This window comes from Chinchilla lanigera, unplaced genomic scaffold (assembly GCF_000276665.1).
Source record: "Chinchilla lanigera isolate Chin_1 unplaced genomic scaffold, ChiLan1.0 scaffold00084, whole genome shotgun sequence".
Taxonomy (NCBI): Eukaryota; Metazoa; Chordata; class Mammalia; order Rodentia; family Chinchillidae; genus Chinchilla; species Chinchilla lanigera.
The window spans coordinates 7,430,140-7,449,151 of record NW_004955485.1 but is presented as its reverse complement, the minus strand read 5'-3'; the positions used below and the strand labels follow the sequence as shown (position 1 = coordinate 7,449,151).

The 19,012-nt window shown below is 50.4% G+C and overlaps 1 protein-coding gene across 3 annotated transcripts in view; it reads left to right on the top strand.

Annotated features, from left to right (window-relative positions):
* The window catches only part of Cnnm2 (cyclin and CBS domain divalent metal cation transport mediator 2), a gene marked incomplete in the record, with an annotated part of 147,092 nt that overhangs the window by 97,025 nt on the left and 31,055 nt on the right, over positions 1–19,012 (top strand).

The following is a 19,012-nucleotide window of genomic DNA, read 5'->3' as shown; positions in this document are numbered from 1 at the left end:
TTGCAAAACCCCAAACTGCAACCCCACTCATCTGGGGAGTACTAGAGAGCAGTCCGGGACCCACACACTTGGTCAGGGAGGCCGCGCTTGTCAGATCATCAGCACCCTCTCACGTGGAAATCAGTTAGGAGACAGCTACTCTATTGCAGGTTTACCTGCCTGTCTTCCCCAATAGACAGTTCCTTGGCAGTGGATGACTCTTACGTGTGTGCGTTTGTGTCTTAATCCCTAGAGCTTTTTTCCCCCCCAAAGACAGGGTCTTGCTCTATAATCCAGGCTGGCTTTGGACTCACTGTGTAGCCTACTGGCCTTGAACTTGAGGCCATCCCCCTGCCTCAGGCTCCCAAGTACTAGGACTGCAGGGGTGCGCCACCATGCCTGGCTCCCTAGTGCTCTTGTGTAATGCTTAGCATACAGTGAGTGCTCAGTAAATACAGCTGTTGGATGAATCCATGACCATGCCAGACAAGGCCGTATGGATCTCTGGTGGATTCTGATTCTAAGCCAGCAGCCTCTGCAGCTGTCAGGGCACTGCTTCGTGTGGGCACCGGTCTGTCCTCTTCTCCATCCTCTGGTCTTCCAGTCTTTCTCCACTCTGCCAACTTCCTTCCGTTTATTGTGCGTCGCGGGCCGCCTGCGTTTATCATCACCCAGTTTCCTGACGCATGCGCAGGAACACAGGTGCAGCGGTTTTGCCCAGTAGCGCCCTGCACAGAGACGAGATTCCTCGGGAAACGCGGAGATGCTCCCAATTCTCTATCCCAGAGCTTGACCGATCGCGGGGACCGAAGCCTTCTGTCTCTCCGCAGAGGACGTGTGGCAGAGGCCGTGGCTGTACGCGCTTGCTTCTTGCTTGGTGGGCCGCCCGCCCCCCCTTGCAGCGCGGGAGCCCCTGGAGGTGAGAGGGAAGCGGGGACGCGCCCTGGCCCGCTGGACCCACCTGGCTGCAGTGCTGTGCTCGGGGAAGCAGCGAGCTGTTGGTAGTGCTGTCCGGAACTCTGACACACGCCTGCTAGGGCTCCCCAGGGGTACAGGTCCTGGGCTTTGTAGCTGAGGAATCCAGTGGTCCCGGGGTGCTGTTTCTGTAGGTATGATAAGGTATTATCCAGGTACATTTAGGATGGTTTTTAACTTCTGAGTCCAGAGGAGCGATCATCCTAACATAATCATTCTCACTTACGGAGAATGCACTAGACTGCCAGGCATTGTTTTTTCAGTTTTTTATAGTATAGTCTCCATTTTACAGATTATTAAAGTGAAAGACCATGAAGGGTAAATGACTTGCTGCCGGTCATTTAACTACACAGTCTGCTGCACATTATGTAGCAGAGTCAAAGGTTCCAAACCTGGACCTGTCCGACATCAGAATTTGCACTATTAATCTCCACTGGTTTCCCTAACATTGTGTGACACATTTTATTTATTTATTTTTGCACGATACCGGGAATTGAACCAAGGGCCTCTTGCGTACCTGGCAAGTGCTAAAGTGCTGGGCTCTAACTCCATGTCTGTGGAGGACCACCTGGGCCGCTCTCCTTGGAGGAGGAGCAATTGTCTCCTCTTTCCATGTATTGATTTGTGCAGAGCTGGCTGGGCTATTTCCTTTTCCCCCCAGTCGGCTTTAAGCGATGCATATCGGTCTAGCTGAGGTGCTGATGGTAATCTTTGAAGATGGCAAGCGTGTTCCCCTGGGCCCCCGTTGTTCCCACGAGTGAGCCAGGACGAGGTGGGATGTGTGAGCCAGTGCTCCACGCTGTTGCCTGGGACCAAGCCTCGGCATAGAGGCCGTGACTTCCTGAGGTGTGGAAGATTACGCATGCGCTGAGTCACCGGCCCCAAAGCATTAGGTACTATCACAATTGTATCATGAAGATTACACCTTGGGCAGGTCCCTCTCTGCATATTGCAGTGGTGATTTCAGGCCTCCTACCTTGCCCAGCTCACAGCACTCACCTGCTTCCCGCCTTTCTCACGGTCACTCATCCTCAAGCCACTCCCTTCCTCATGAATTAATAAAACCTGGTTTGGCCCCAGGTCGAGGCCTTTGTTCCAGATGGCCATCACTGTGGCTGGACTTAGGACCCCTGGGCTCCCCACAACTACAAATATGGCTTAGTGTCTTTATTCTCGCCGTGGGTTGCACTGGAAGTGGTGGGTTGGAATTAACTCACTAGAATGCCATAACTTTTCCATTGGGTTACAAAAAAAAGCTTCCTGAGCCGCAATGAGGACTGGGAAGGGCTCTCTGTATTTGGCACCCAGCGTGGGTTTTTTTATTTTGGATTTTAGTTACGTTAAAGCTCTCACCTACTTTATCCCAAACTCTGAGATCGAGGGTACCAGCTTTGGGAAAAGAAGGACAGAATGTAACTCTCGGAGGGAGTGATCTAAACAGCAGTTTTCACGGTGAGGTAGGGTCTTGCTGAATTGCCCAGGCTGGCTTTGAATTTGTGATCCTCCTGCTTCTGCCTCAGGAGGTGGGATTACAGATGTGTGCCACTCAACCCAGCTTATCACACACATTTAAACTCTTAAAAGCTGTGTTTCCCGGTGAGGGATCGTGGACCAAAGATCCCTTGGTCATCTGAGTCGAGTGTCAGAAACCATGGTGATATTTTAACCCTTCGTATTTGAATATTCGCATCTTGGCTCCCAACCCAACCATGCTGTATGTTTAAGAAGACAACAGAAATTCTTTGAAGATGTTCTCAGGTCTGACAGGAAGGAGCTCAGGGTTTGATTTCGGCTTGTTCTTCAAACTGGCTCCATCTGCAGACAAGCTGTACTGTAACTTTTCTAGAATTTCGTGCCAATAGAAGTTAAAATAATAAAATTAGTACAATTAAATAGGAAATGAAGGTCTTTTATGTACAGGGCCTTAGATTAAGTAACAACAATTAATCACTTTTCTAGGAAACAGTTGCTAAAATTAAAATCAATTGGCAGTCACTGGCTGGCTTCATTTACTGCATTGTGTCCCAGGAAGAAAAATAGTCTCTTCTTATGACCAGATCTTGCAAAGATAATATCATTTTCCCCCTCAATCTTTATTCTCCTTTTCCATTTTCCTATGGTTAGTTTGAGTTGGTTGTTCAACAGGTATTGAATATTGTACACCAGATGCTGTGCTGGTTTTCTTCAGATGTGAAAGAGAACCCTCGTCTTCAGGAATCTCACGGAGGCCTGGGCCAGACCTCACAGAGGAAAGAGTGGTAGCACGGGACGGTACTTGCTCCAACAGAGCTTGTGAAGGCTTGGAGCAGCCCAGCCCACGTGTGCCGGTGAGGCTCGCAGACTCTCCGAGGAGCTGATGCAGGGATTGCGTTGTGTCTCTGAGGAAGAGCAAGGGTTAGGAGCCAAGGGGAAGCCCATGCTTGCAGCAAGGAGAGCGGTGACCTAGCGCATCTGTTTGGACAAGTGTGACAAGTGTGTCCTGGCATGGCGTGAGCGAAGATGGAAGAGACATGACCGGAAAGAGATCTCGTCGTGTGAGGCATTATTGCAAGTCATGCCGAAAGGGTCGAAAAGCTTGTAAATGTAATGGGAAGCCATGGGAAAATGTTAAGCGTCAGATTTGTTTTTGGAAAGATTACTGTGGCAGTAATGAGGTGACTTTGAAGAGACGACCGTAAGAAGAAAGAAAAGGCTGTGACGCCTCAGCAGAGCAATAACAGGGACCTGGGACTCAGGCGGCGGACGACGGTGGTGGAGGAAATGACGCGAGCTATTTAGGACACACGTCTCACGCCGGGAGTTTAATGCAGCCTGGTGCCAGTGTGCGCAGCACAGCGACACGGGGGAGGAGGGATCCAGCCGGCCCCACCAGCTCCCTGTGGCCCGTGCTGGTGCCGGGTGTCAGGAAGCCGAGGAGCGCAGAGGCCAGGTTTGGAGAGAAGGTGGCTGGCTTGGTTTGGGTGTGCTGGCTTTGAGACTCCTTGGGGCAGACGAAGAGGACCAAGTGGCAGATGGAAGATGTTGACATCTGAAGTTGAGAAGGCTGAGCTGGGGCGGTGGGAAGTGCAGATCTGAGCGTCTTCAATCCATGTGCTGCGACTCTGCCGCAGTTATTTGAGTAGCGCATAGTGAAAAGCAGACTTACCATAAAGTTAATCAGGGTTCAGCACCCCGCACGTTCATGGGCGTCTTGCAAGGCTCTGAGGACTCTGGCAAGTGTGTTTGCGCGATCATATGTTTTTATAAAACTTGAAAATCCTGGGTATTTTGGCCAGAATTATTCTTTTCACTTGGACTTACCCTGTTCCTTTCCCTTGTGAAGGGTGATGCGGGAATGGCCCAGGCGTTTCGTCTTGAACTTGGGATGCAGCCCGCGTGGGGCGGTGGGCTCTGTGCCCGAGGGTGAGACTGCCAGCCACCCTGTGCAGGAGAGACATCCGGAAGCGAACCTGCCCACCACACCAGCTCACGTGACCTTATGACACACAGCTGCAGGACCCACGCTGTCCTGAGATGCAAGTGTGTCCCAACACGCTAGCGCTGTGCGAGTAGAAAAGCATGGACTCTCTGAAGCTGAAAACTGGTTGGTAGAAAAGTTTTCCACTCATCTGACGTCTTAGCTTGACCATCTCCGGATAGAAAGGCTCGCCTGCAGGGAGCTGGTGTGGAATGCAGTCCCTGGGGAGCAGGCGCTTACAGGAAGGAAGTGAAATGAGAAGGAAGAAGAAATGAAAGCATGTGCCAGTGAGCTGGTTGCAGCTACAGGCAACAGGTGTTCAGTGCTGTTCCGGAGCTGTGTGAAATGCCAGCAGACAGGTGACTTGGGTCACAGGAGGAGCGAGAGCGGCTTTCCAGCGGAACTCCGAGGCAGAGGCGCGAGGCGCGAGCCATGCCGAGCTGTGCGTGCTGGCGGTGGGAGCGCAGAGCCCGTCAAGCCCAAGCCCAGGTGCTGGCCGCTGTGGCCGGGCAGCAGGAGCAGGCCAGGGGCTGTTGAAGTGGATTTAAGGTGTGCCCAGGACAGAGGATCCTACACACCTGGATACACATTTTCTAAAACCAAAAAACAAGCCAGACATGGTGGTATGCGCCTGTAATCCCAGCACTCAGGTGGCTGAGGCAGGAGGCTCATCGTGAGTTTGAGGCCAGCGTGGCCTATATAGGAGGCCCTGTCTCAAAAAGCAGAATAGAAACATTTTCTCTTGTTAGGGTTCTCATAGTGATGCGTGTATGCAGCTATAAGTCTGCATTCCTACCTTGTTTGTAATAATCACACAAGATAGACATTTCCACGATTACTTTGTTGCACTCAGACTCACAAACTTCAGTCAGAATGCTGCTGTTAACTGTTCCTAGAATTTCTCTTTGCATCTACCATCAATACAAATAGGACCACACTATATATAACATCCCACAGTTTTTTCCTTGATAATGTATTTGGGGCTGGACAGGGCGGCTCACACCTACTGTCCTAGCTACTGGGAAGGCTGAGGCAGGATTGCCAGCTCCAGGCTACCATGGCAACTGAGGCTGTCTCCAAATAAGAAGGGCTGGGGATGTAGCTTATTGGTAGAGTACCCCAAGTTTGATCCCAAATATAGCTAAAAGAGAAAAGTTGGGGTAAAGGGACTTTTCTGGTTGTTTCAGGTACTAGGGCTCAAACCCAGGGCATTTTACGTGCTTGTACAAGTACTCTCTCACTGAACTATACCCTCAGGTCTTTGGTTTTTTCTTTTCTTTTTTGGGGGGTGGGGTGGGGTGGGGCGTTTCCCGTACCAGGAATCGAACTCATGACGTTGCACTTGCCAGACAGGTGCTGTGCCACTGAGCTAAATCCCCAGCCCTTTTGGTTTTTTCTTGAGACAAGGGTTTGCTGGTGCCTGGATCCAACCGTCAGCTTGGATCCTTCTGCCTAGGCCTCCCAACTAGTTGGCATTACAGGGGTGCACCAAATTCTCTGGGTAACTCTTCATAACAATTTGTACAGGTCTGCTATGAGTCTTTGAATGGCGGCACACTTCCACGGTACGGATGTACTAGGATTTATTTAACTAGACTTCTTTTGATGGATGGTTAGGTTGAGTTTTTTTCCCATAAAAATAAACTCTTTTTGTTCACTTCCTATACATTTTGAGAGAGATTGGGGAAAAGAGGAAAGATAGATGATGGGCACTGTGGGAAGAAATTGTGAAGGACTTTACAGCAGAGAATGATCGGTTTTAAACGTCATCTAATGACATCTTTTTTTCCTCTGTCATGACAGTGAAGTGCCTGAGGTTTCTGGAGACATAAACAGAGCAAAATGCCAGGAATTCTTTTATTTTAGGACAGTGAGGAAACCTTGAAATATTTTTATGGTCTTCCGTTTTTTCAAGTTCATTATTTACATAAAATTCACAGAGGAGATAAATACATTAGATTTTGAATTAGATGGTGTTCAGTTTTCCTTCCAACTCCAGTAAATGGTGAAGTTTTATAATTTGATAGGCCTTTCCTTGTATCATATGATTATTCACTGAACACACAGGAGGCTGAGGCAGGAGGATCGCTGTGAGTTCAAGGCCAACCTGGGCTACAAAGTGCGTTCAAGGCCAGCCTGAACTGCATAGTAACACCCTGTCTTGAATAAATATATATTATATATATATATATATATAATTAAAGCATAATTATTTGGGAAGAAGTATGTTTCTCTTGTAAAACTCTCCTGCAGTTAGGCTGGGTGTGATGGCACATGGCAACAGCTGAGACCCTGTCTCAAAAAAAAGAAAACCAAACTCCTGCTTTTACTGGATGTGTGGAAATATTGCCAATCTGTTGAACTATTACCGAACTATCCTCATTTATATACTCTCCAAGGCTGCAAGCCTAAAAGACAGACAGAAATAGGTTCTTTGGTTCTAAGTAAACCCCTCAGTTCTGTAGAAGAGCTCCCTGTCTCTGGGGAGAGAAGGTTCCCATCCTCTGGGCCGGCCGCTCACTAGGAAACACTCCAGTGGTGTGCGGGCGTGTTACAGGCCATCAGAAGAGGTGGGCGGTGCCCAGCATGCCCCGCTATTTATAAGAACATCTCTCCCTGCAAGGTGGGAAAGTCCAGGTCTTTAAATACTGTGGGAGAGAGAATAATGGAAAAAACTCTCAGTATCTTCCTGCGGCCCGGGAGATCTTCTCACAGAGCATTCGGGTGGGCCATTAAGCAAGGCGCATGATGCCTGGGATTTTCTGTTCACTGCTTCTCCCTGGGCTCCTGGCTGGAGGGTCCGGCCCAGACCCGACGAGAGCACCTGCGGGGTCAGAGCTGGCCGCTGCGGTCTGCGCTCTGAGCCTCTCCGGGCGCGTCCTGTCCGCGGGGCCCGCGAGCTGCAGGGCTCGGTGCAGAGGCTGATAGAAGGAGCTGCGCGGGCTGGAGCCGCAGGCGTGGCCTACACTGCTTCCCACGGGCAGAATTCCTGCCTGCAGAAAGCCTTCGTCCTGGTTTTCAGGTCCTCCAACTGCTGACGCCAGGCCTACCCAGAGTAATAACCTTCCTTCCTTAGAGCCGGCCTAGGAGGGGCTTGAATTCCCTCGGAGGACTCCTTCCGAGCGAAACCAAGATTAATGTTTAACTGAATCACTGCGGAACCACGTCGGCGCTGCCTGGAAAATACACCGCTACTGCTGCGAGGGGCTCCGCAGACGTGCGTTTCACCCGGGGTGCGGGTCCCCGCTGCTCTCCCACAGCACGCCGTCAGCCCTGTGTGCCCAGCCAGGGAGCCTGACTGACCCATCTTGTCAGGCTCAGACCCTACTTCTGGGTGTTTTGTTTTTGTTTTTTTTGAGACAAGGCCTTGCTGTGTAGTCCAGGCCGGCCCCAAACTCACAGCGATCCTCCTGCCTCAGCCTCTGGAGTGCTGGGATTAGAGACATGCACCACCATACCCGGCTTTACTTTTGGGCTTTTAAGGGTTGTGTGTAAAACAAAGAAATTCTTGTCAGTTGCATGTTTTTCTTCCTATTGATTGTCGTTTTGTGAGCTTTTTTTTGGTTTAAACTTAAAAGCTAAAGCTTAAGCCTTAAATAACTATAATCATGTACTTCAAAGATGTACTAATAAAAAATGTTTTTTCAAAAAGAGCCAATGTCAATAAAGGACTAAGCCCTTACTTTCCCAGAGAGGCTGTTAAGGTGATGCGTGGGTGTGGCTGTAGAAAGCGGGGGAGGAGGACGCTGCATGCGGGAGAGGGTTTTGCACCGTGACTGTATCACTGCCAGCGTCCTGGGCGTCATGCAGCGCCGCAGTTGGCCGAGATGCTACCCCTGGGGAGAACTGAGTGAAAGGAGATGCGGTTTTGGGCAGACATGCATGGCGTCTTCGTGATTTCTTACAACTGTTTATGAATGTTAGCGCGAAATAAAAAAAACTGACGAATGATTTACCTGGTAAAGCCAAGAATGCTTTCATAATATGAGCAATCATTTCCTACCTCATCTTTTAAAATACTCATACGTTCTTAAGTCATCTTACTTGTTTGTAGTCCTGTGTTGGGAATAAAGTATGTATTCGTTATATATTTGATGAGTGGAAGAAAGTACGCTGGATGGAATAATCGTGACAGTTAAAGATAGTGTTTTTAAAAAAAATCAAGGTCGAATTCTTAGATAAAATATTAGGCATGCTGTAAAAAGATGAAGTCTTCACTTTGAAGTGATCGAGACAGGCATGGCTATAATCTCAAAAAAGAAAGGCCGACACCAGCTAAATCTTCCACCCAGAACAAACTTCTTCTAAATGTGCAGAAGAACGTTTTCAGGAAAATGTCATTTAGCCCAGAATGTTGTACAAATTGAAAATAAAAATATATTCAAGCAGGTGATATAGCTCAGGGGCATAAGTGCCTCGATGGCAAGCGCAAGGTCCTGAGTTTGATCACCTGTAAAAAAAAAAAAGTTCAAAGAACTTAGATAAATTTATCATTAGTGATTCACTCATTCGTTAAATATTTGCATGCCTGTAATATGCCAGGCTGGTATCTGTAGTTTTAATACACTTTAAGAACTTTCCTGACAGATAAATGTGATGTCCTTGAAGACAGCCAGACCTTTCCACTGACACAGCTGGAAAACCCGTGAAGTGCATGCATTAGTTTTTCTTAGTGTACACATTTCTGATCTTACCGCATAAGCATTTTTATGGAGAAGTAAAATTCAGCCAGTCAGTAGGAATAGTTTTGAAGCATTTAAAAAGGTAATTCTTTAAATATTACTGTCCTAAAAGATATTTTCGATTTGAGTTTCCTGCTTTAGATAGTTGTTAGGGACACAGAGGGAAGAAAGGAAGGACGGGGTCAAACTTGGTTTCGGTGTAAGAAATAGGCCTGTTAGGAAATGGTGGTGCCTGGGGTTTAGCGCAGCGGTGCAACACTTTCCTGGCAGGCATGAAGTCATGAGTCCGATTCCCAGTACCAAAAAAAGGAAAAAGGAAAAAATGGTGGCATGCATCTGTCACCCCAGCACCTGGGAGGCTGAGGTGGAAGTGTCCTGAGTTTCAGATCGGCCTGGACTACGCAGTGAGATCTTGTTTCAAAAAACCGAACCAAAAACAGAAAAGCAAACAAAGCCCTAGCGCAGTACTGATAGCAGAAGGGAGCCTGGGCCAGTGCGAGAGCTTCCCTCGCGCAGCCGGGTCGGTGCGGCCCGAGCCCTGGGGCGCTGGCCGGGATGCGCTGCTTTCCGCACTCCATGAACTGCGCGTGACTTGAGTCACTAACGAGGAGGCCTGTCTGCTCTGCTGCTTATTGCTGTTCTGGCTTGTGTCTTTTTCGGGGGCACCCAGGGCCTCGTGCATGCTAAGCACATGAGCTGCATCCCCAGCCCCCAGATTCCCTTAAAAAAGAATCCCTTAGCCGCTCACCACCTCAGTGAATCGACTCCTTTGAGAGGTGTTTGGGAGTGGGAGAGCAGCCCCTGAAGGGGCTGCAGTCAAGATGATTCAGGCTCTACCCAGAAGTGGCCTTAACAGGAAACAGTATCTGTACCAAGTAATCCTCCACCTTCGCCAATAAAGGCTAGGTGTATCTTTTAGGGCAGCCCCAGTCCACCCTCTGCCCCAGCCTGCCTCACGGCGCCATGTGATTGAGGCCTCATGGCCGTGAGCGGTTGGCGGAAGCCGGGCCCGTCTCCGAGAGACACTGGGGAAGCCGCTCACGGGTCAGCCTTGGGAGCTTTTGAAAATAGTCAGGCTTTGGTAGAGGGGGCTTTTGTCTCCTAGAATAGCAACGGTTATCATCACTGAAACCCAGGGCTTTCTATATACAGCGAGTGCGTCTCTATATATACCCACACAGTGTTTACACAGCACTATTTTAAGGCCGGTGTCACATTTTTCTGCTGTGTTTTATGGTGGGAAAAATCTATTGGAAAAAATGCACTTAGCTCTGGTAGGGCTGGTGAGGTAAAATAAGTACTTTGAAGAAAATCATGAAGTTTGTTGTTTTGTCTTAATTTTAACTTTAAGTAATACAGAAATAGCTAAATGATAGCTCCGGAAATGAAATTGTGTTGCTTCTCCTTCGGCAAGTTTAATCATCATAGCTCACAATACCAGACGAGTCCCCATAGCGGCAGGAGGAGCCCTGTGAGAGGGGCGTGAGATTCGCCCACGCGTTCGTTACGGAGATCCATGAAAAATACCTGTATGTGTTTTACAGTGGGTTTTGGAATTCAGGTCTTTTGTTTTTATTTTTGTCTTTTTGAGACGGGGTCTCGCTGTGCAGTTCAGGCTGGCCTTGAGCTCACTTTGTAGCCCAGGCTGGTCTGGAACTCGCAATGATCCTCCTGCCTCAGCCTTCCAAGTGCTGGGATTCCAGGTGTGCACCACCACGCCTGGCTGGGAGTTTTTGTTTTTGTTTTTAGCTGTTGAGGTGAGAGGGAAATAGATCGATACTGGCCTTACCTGCTATCAAGAGAGATGTGGGTGATAGAGCCAGGTATGCCCGAGCCCGGGGCTGTGCAGCGTGGTCTGAGGGTTGTGTTGGGGCGGAAATGAGGGCTGGGGTGCTGTGCTCTCCTTACCTGTCCCGGGTGGGGGGTGGGCCTCAGTGAGGGGACGGGGAGAAGAGCACAGGCCTCACCATGAGGCAGGAGCAGGGGCGGGGCCACAAGAGACATTCAGGTGGCACTCCAGGCGTCCTGCGGTATGGACGAGCCCGTCCACTCCGGGGAGAAGGGAAGTTCCTGGTGTGGATGGCGTCTTGAGTAGGGTTGTACACTGAGAGCAGTGTGTGAGAGCAGGAGAAGGCTCAGGGCAGCGAGGAAGCTTTGTAAGCAGGGTGAGACCCGGATGTGCGAAGCCATCTGCCTGGCTGGGGCGAGAGCGTGTGGGGACCGGCGTGGAAGCTGGGGCGGCTCTGGACGCGGGGCTGCCACGGCCCTGACGTCTCCTCCCAGAGGCTTCCTCCGTAATTCCTCGGGGTTGACAGGAACTGAGCCCGTGAGAACAGTGAATAGCACGGTCACACTGGGACTCACTACCCTTTGCTTTAAGAACCGAGGAGTAAAGGAGAGCCTGGAGCATAGTTACCAGGGTGTGTTCCGCAGGGCTGAGCAGACCGCCGAAGCCGGAGATCAGCGCCGGAAGGAGCTGTCGGCGAAGGGGGGCAGGGACCAAAGCATTGCTCTCCTGTCAGAGGTTTGAAGGCTAATGTTGGGTCTCACCCCTGCCCAGTGTCTCCGGCTCCCGGGGCTGTTCCTTAGATGGCATAGTTTATCGACAGCACCTTTCCTCACTGTGGCCCTGAAGTGCAAGGCCAAGCTGAGCAGCACTCCAGCACAGCTGAGCAGAGCAGGAGGCCTTGCCCCATTCAGGCTGTGCCGCCGCTCAGTTATCACGACCCGGCGTGCTGCTGGACTGAGGGTCAACGCAGGCAAGGGGCAGAGAGGAGCCTGGCCCAGCGGGACAGGCCCCAGGTGGGCTGTGCTGCCCCCTCGGAGGTTAGCCCTCTTCCTCAGCCCCCTCCCACCCGGCCTCTCACGCCCCACTCCCCATCCTCCCTGGGCAGTGGTTCCGCGTGGATCTGTGTATTCACTTAACAGTGAGAAACAGGAGGCAGAGAAAAGACAAAGTTGATTCGGGATCTTACGTCTGGCCCGTTAGGAGTCCAATGCGTCTCCAGATGGGTGAGACTTCAGCAGGGAGGTGTGGTTCTGGAGGACCGGTCAGCCCTGCCGCGACCATGTGGCCGTTTCTCTGCAGTCGAGGCTGCCGGGTCAGAGCAGGCCACTCCAGTGTGCTGCCCTGTCGGAAGCAGAAGTCGGAGTGAAGAAAAGGAAAAAATGAAAAGAAGAAGGAAAAGAAGCAGAGGTAGAAATGGGAGTCGCTCTGGACGAAGACTCCGTCTCTGGACTTGTCCCTTACACTGCCACCCTCGGGTCCTTTATCCATGACTTCCCTTGAGCGCATTTTGTCACCAGAGTCATCCTTCACAACCCTTGACTGCATTTGATACTTTTGGCTGCCTGCTGCTGCTTGAAATCATTTCGCTAAATCATCCTTTTAAAAACTGGCTTCCAAAACTCCCTTCTGTTTATTCTTTCCTTACTGCGCTGGTCACTTTTCCTTAGTCTTCCTTCTGTTTGTTTGTTTGTTTGCTTGAGACAAGGTCTCACCATGTAGTACAGTACATAGTGGCCTTGAACTCACCATGTAGCCCAGGCTGGCCTCAAACTCATGGTGATCCTCCTGCCTCAGCCTCCAGAGTGCTGGAGTTACAGGTGTGCTGTAGAGTACTACAGCTCTGGGCGCAGTCTTACTCAGCCTTCCTTTTGATCATATGTGAACGTCTTAACCTTTAAAACTTGGGGCTGGGCGTGGCGGTTATAATCCCAGCACAGGGAGGCTGAGGGGCCAGGATCTCAGGTCTCCGTCCAGCCTGGGTGAGCTGGCAACCTCGTGAGACCCTCTCAAAATGAAAAACATAAAGGGCTGGGGAAGCTCAGTGCTAAGGTCCTGGGTTCAATCTCCCGTATTTAAAAAAAAAAAAAAAATCCACAAAAGTTCAGCATGCTGTGGCCCGGGTTTCATGCCAGCTCTTTGCTCTTCCATTCTCAAGGTGGTATCACTGGGGGCAGGCCGTGCCCACACTTATCTTCTGGCTCCCAGCTTTGTTCTGTAGCCGACATTTCTTTCTTTCTCTTGCTTGAATTCCGCACTCATGTGTCTGACGCTATACGCGGCATTCCTGCTAGGGTATCGCTGGGCATCTCCTTCAAACTTACTCTCTCCCAAATGGAGCTGATGTCTACTTCCAAACACACCTTCCACGGCCTTCCTCGGTAAATGCCAACTCCTCCCTGCCCAGTGCCAGGCTGAGAAACCTGCGAGTCAGCCTTGACTTTTCTCCTCCCCTTCTTCCTGCCTCCAGTCGGTTGCGCGCCCCGCTGGCTCTGATAGAAAGTCCGTATGTCCAGAGCGCAGCGCAGCGGCACATGCCCATGGTCCCAGCTGCTTTGGAGGCTGAGGCAGGAGCCCACGAGTTTGAGGCCAGCTTGGCAGCATCCCAAGACCCCAGTCAAAATAAAAACGTATGTATATATATGTTTCTAAAACGTATATGTGTATGTGTGTCTGCCCGAGACACCCCGGCCCGGCCCGGCCCGCCCTGCCACGCTCTCCCCCAGCCCCCGGCCGCTCTGACACCACGCACATCAGCGCCTCGCCACTGTTCATAGGGAGCTGTGCCGCCTTCCCCACCCTCCTGTGCACTGGTCCCGCGGCAGGCGGCTCCCTCTCAGGACCAGTGGAATGTTCCTCTGCGAAGCCTCCCCAGCCCCACAGCCGCTGCCTGGGCTCCTGGGTGCCCTTTAGCCTTTTCCTGCCCACCCTGTGTGAAAGGGGAGCCGAGGCACATTTGACGGTGGGACACATGCACAGCCTGTGTCCTTCCTGTCGCCTCGCCGGAACGCGCCCTGCGAGCCAGGGCTTTGTCTTGGTCCCTGTGGTATGAGCCTGGCGCATAGTAGGCATTCAGCGCATATTTAGCGAATGAATACAAGCGTTTGTGTGGCTCTGGTGCATTGATCCTTACACGGCCAAGTATCTTCTGTTTATACATTCTGTCCGCATACCTCACCGGTCTGTTTGTTCACTTGTAAGCTAGACCAAGGCCAAGTCTAATTCTATTTAAAGGATGCCGACTTCCTTGACTGCTAACATGCAAACTGGTTTCCTCGGGAGAGCTCAGTGATGGCAGCAAAATACCTCTTCCCTCTAGGCTTCTTAGGTCTGACGGGGAGAGCATTTTTGTATTTGTCATTACTGTCCCACAGGATTTGCTGTTGGGAACTTTCTTGATTCCTACTTGTTGAATTATCACAGTTTTATGCTGGTAAGCTGGAAGTCCTTGTTTGTTTGCTTGGCTTGATTTTTTTTGTTTGAGACTGGGTCTCACCATGCAGTTCAGGTGCCCTTAAACTCACTGTGTACCCTAGGCTGGCCTCAAATTTGTGGCAGTCCTCCTGCCTCAGCTTCTTGAGTGCTGGGATTACAGGTGTATACCACCATGCCAGCTGGAAGTCTTTCATTTTATGTTATTATTATTGTTGTTATTATTATTATTTTGGTTGAGACAGGGTCTTGCTATGTAGTTCAGACTGGGCTTAAACTCACTCAATAGCCTAGGCTGGTCTCAAACTTGCAGTGATCCTCATGCCTCAGTCTCCCAAGTCCTGGGATTATAGGCCCAGCAGTGCCACATGCCTTTAAAAAAAACATCAAACATTTCCTGTGCTCTGTCCACGGTTAGTGAGGGACCATGACATCACACAGCTTCTGGGACCCCAGGACCCCTGTGCGGAGGGTGCCCCTGGAGTTGTGTGACGTGGCAGGATGGTGGGTATAAAGCATCAGCTCCTGGGGTTTCTGTGGGTTTATTTCCTGTGGGTTGAATGGTGTGCGAGGACCCTATTGGCCCTTTGCTGCGGGTCCATGTGGCTGTGATCAGGGGCTCCTGGTCATTTCGCGTCACCCACCCTCCTGGCTTTCTTCGCCAGCTACCGCAGGCGTCAGTCCCCTGTCTCACCTCGTGGCCCTGACAGGAGCCGTGTGCGGTAGCGGGCATGAGCCTGTGTCTTCACCCGTCCGATCACTGTCGGCCTCGTCGCTGTCCTGTCACTTTTTGCTATTTTCTGAGTATCAAAATACAAATGGTTTGGTCATTCAAAATCTGAGCCTAGAAGTATGCGAATAGGGTAACCCACCGGCCATTCTGGCCCAGCAGAGGAGACGCAGGTGCACTCTGCATCGTGGGGCGGCGGGGTAGGCGCGGGTCGGGTTCGTTACTTCGTCCGCTCCACGGCGAAGACAGGCTCCTCAGGACACATCGCAGCTGCAAAACAGTTTACGTTATTTCCTAACAACTTCTTATTCTGAATTTGAGTGGAGCTGTGCTCATGCGCCCCGCACCCTGAAGACCAAGGCCTCTTCCTCCCTCAGCGCTGGCTTGGTGCCGCCGTCCCCGCCGTCAGGGGCGTGCTCAGCCCGAGAGCGTGTCCGGGCCTCCTCACAACACTATCCTCACTCCGCAGGGTTCACTGTGTTTACTTAATCTGCGCATATTGAAAAGTTATATTTTTGCTCACTGCTGTGTTTTCATTCTTCTCTTTGGAAGTCAAAAGTGCATCAGTTTATGTTCTTGTTTGGGTTTGGCATATTAGTCTTTTACTGCTTTCCCTGAAGTTGCTTTCTGCTTTCTGTCCTGACTGAACTGTGCACCGCTCAGGTTGGGAAAGGCCGCGAATTCTCACTGACCGTGTCTGCGTTGGCGGCCGCTGGCACTTTTGTTCTGGTTCGCTCCTGACGAGGCTGGGAGGCGGGAGGCCCAGGCCTCTGCAGGGGATGGTTAAGGGGGGCAGGTGCACGGAGCCACTGTTCCCCAAAGGCCTGGGTAAGGGGCAGGGGGTCATGTGTGTGTGTGTGGTGTGTGTGCTGTGCACCAGGCTCAGAAAACAGGGCTTCTCACCTCCGAGCTAAAAAAGTGCGGTTCTGGGCGGGTGGACACGTTTCAGAGGTAGAGGGGAGGGCGTCAGTGGCTACCGGGGAGGAAAACTTAATAATTTGCAGTCTAAGAAGCCTAGTTACATGAATGACTTCTCGCAGAGTAAGCCCCTTTCCAGATCTGTGGGTGCCGTGCGGCTGGCATTTCAAGTATGTCCATCTGCATTCAAACGAATCGCTCCAAGACAATCTGATTACGGGTAGTTACTTTGGTGAGAATAGCGCCTCGGTGGAATGGAAACTTCATTTTGAGTCTAATATTAGACCTTGCTTTGGAAAATTCCTTTTAAATGATCACAAGCTGGGAATAGCAAAAGAATTTAACTTTCGACAGACAGCATTCACCAAGAATTTTTAACTGCTTGTGCTGGGTCTCTGGGAACGCAGATGTGAGAAACCCAGTGGGCCCAATTAACTAGCAGAGAGCTGACTTGACTCGGTGTGGGTTTGTATCTGTGGCTGATAAGCTCCCCTCCCGGGCACCTTTGCTGAAAATGTTTTCATTCCTGGGCTGTGAGCAGGCCGGGGATGAAAAGTGTTAGGGTGCCTAATTGTCTCACGGTCGGAATGCCTGGGCTTGCAGCCCCCGCTGCGCGGCCCTACGAGGGGCACGAGAGGGGAGGGCTTGGTTTCGGGGTGTTCCCGGAACATGGTGAACCTGTCCTTGACTTTTGGTCTGTCTGGCTGCTTTGTCTGCGTGAACTCCCCCAAGTGAAGGTGTCAGCTAAGCCTTACGTCCTGCCCCACGGCCTGTCATTTAAAAAGAAATAGAAAGCTTAACTGGTCATGAGGTTTCCAGATTGTGTCTACTTTGGCTTAATTTATGGGTGTGTTTTAGGTGCCTTGACTTGGGAAAAACACTATTGGTGTTTTCAAAGGTTTTCCTAAAATTGAAAAGCATCTTTGATCACTGCGTGTTGTGTAGTGGTGTTTTCTCCTTCCACCTCAGCTGGTCACAAGGTGATGCAGCCTTAGAACTGGGAAGAAACTTTAATGAAAACATAAGCTCACCGGGCAGACTCCTAGCACCGTCTGCGGGGTCCTCGTGTCACCTCTGGCCTTCACACCGGCTCGGGGTGGCCACACCGAGCTCGGTCTTAGAGAGGAGACAAAGCTCAGGAGCGTGGGGTCCATAGTTTGCTTCTTGTTATTGGGCTCCCACTGGCTCAGGAGCGGCCCTGCAGGCCTGAAGCGCAGAACTCCTGACCTTGGGAGCTCAGGGCCCCCTCGCCGTCTGCCATCCCTACAGCAGCAGTTCTGGGACCTTCTTGCCTTAGAGTCCGTTAAACTGGTAAAAATCACTGCGAATCTTTGAACTTTTGTTTATGTGGATTCTGTCTTTTGATATTTACTGCATTTGAGTTATTTAAATTTAAACATATTTACTTTATTAAACATATGTAAATTTCAGTAAATTTACATAATTTACTGAAATTTAAAACATATTTACTCATTACCTCTTTTTTTCCCTAGTGCTAGAGATCAAACCCAGAGCCTCACGCCTGCTAGGCCAGCGCTCGGCCACCAAGCATAAATAACATTTTTATTAAAAATAACCATGTTTCCAAACAAAATAGTAGGAAGAATCGCTTATCTTTCTTTGCACCTCTATTATTTAGCTACATGCAGAGCCGCTGGGCTCTCGTACCTGCTGCATTCTGTCTGTGCAGCATTAGCCTTAGTTGAGGTTCATGAGGAAAATCGGTCCTCACAAAGATAGATGTTTGGGGCTGGGGATTTAGCTCAGTGGCAAAGCGCCTGCCTGGCAAGCGGAAGGTCGTGAGTTCGGTTCCCGGTACCGGAGAAAAACCAAAAAAAAACCAAAAAACAAAAAACAAAGGTGTTTGGAAAAGGGAGAGAGTGGTATTTTTGTAGCTTTTTTGGACAGTGTTCTCCTTTGACACTACACCAAAATTCCCTAAGTGGTAGTTTCTCTCTCTTTTCTTTTGGTTTTTTTGAGACAGTCTCACTGGGTAGCTCAGGCTGGCCTTAAACTTGGGCAGTCCTCTTGCCTCAGCCTCCTGAGTGCTTTGATTATAAAAGTGTACTACCACACCCAGCAGGTGGTAGTTTCTTAAAGGCTAACTACAGTGTGGACTCTGAAATCAGGCCTGGGGACTTTGGTATTCTATCTCATTAAAATCCTTTGGTCTAGCTGGGCATGGTGTTGCATGGCTGTAATCCCAGCACTTGGGAGGCTGAAGCAGCAGGATCCCTGAGTTCAAGGCCAGGCTGGGCTACATAGGGAGACCCTATCTAAAAACAAAATCAAACACAGAACACCAAAAAGAAAAAACAAAACCACAAAACCCAAAATAAAACCACATGAAAAACAACAATAACCCTAAAATGCTTGGGTTTAAAATCATCTTACTGAATTCCGAGTAATATATGTAGATACACCCGCACCCTTTCTCCAGGAAGTAGGTCCTCATTCCTACCCCCAGCCCTTCCTTGGGGGCGTGATCGGCTTAGTGACTTGCTTCCAAAAAGGGAAGGACGAGTGACTTGGCAGGGGGAACACTCCTGTAACGCAGGAGGAGGGCGCGTTAGCACCAGTGCTGTCCTGAGGCGTCCCTCATCTGATGGAACGACAGAACCCACAGCCCAGTGGGATCATGAGAAGCACGGCGGACGGCCAAGGCATTGACAGGCGGCCCGGCCAGTCCTGCTTTAGATCGTCAGTGTCACAGACCAGAAGAGACGGGAGAGGCGGCAGCCAAGTGCGTGCGGTGCTCCAGGCGGGTAATGAGGTGGAGACAGGACACTGGGGGTGAGGGATAGCTCAGTGGCAGAGCGCTTGCCTAGCTTGCTTGAGACCTGGGTTTGATCCCTAGCACTGAAGGGGAAAAATAAGCAAAACAAACAAACAAACAAACAAAAAACACCAAGAGGACAGTTCTGTGAAAACAAGTAAAATCCAAATAAAGTCTGGAGCTTCATAGTCGTGCATCAGTGTTGCTTTCTTCATTTTGGCAAATGTGTCCGGGTAATACACGCGTAACACTGGAAACTTGGGGGAAAGTCTTAGGA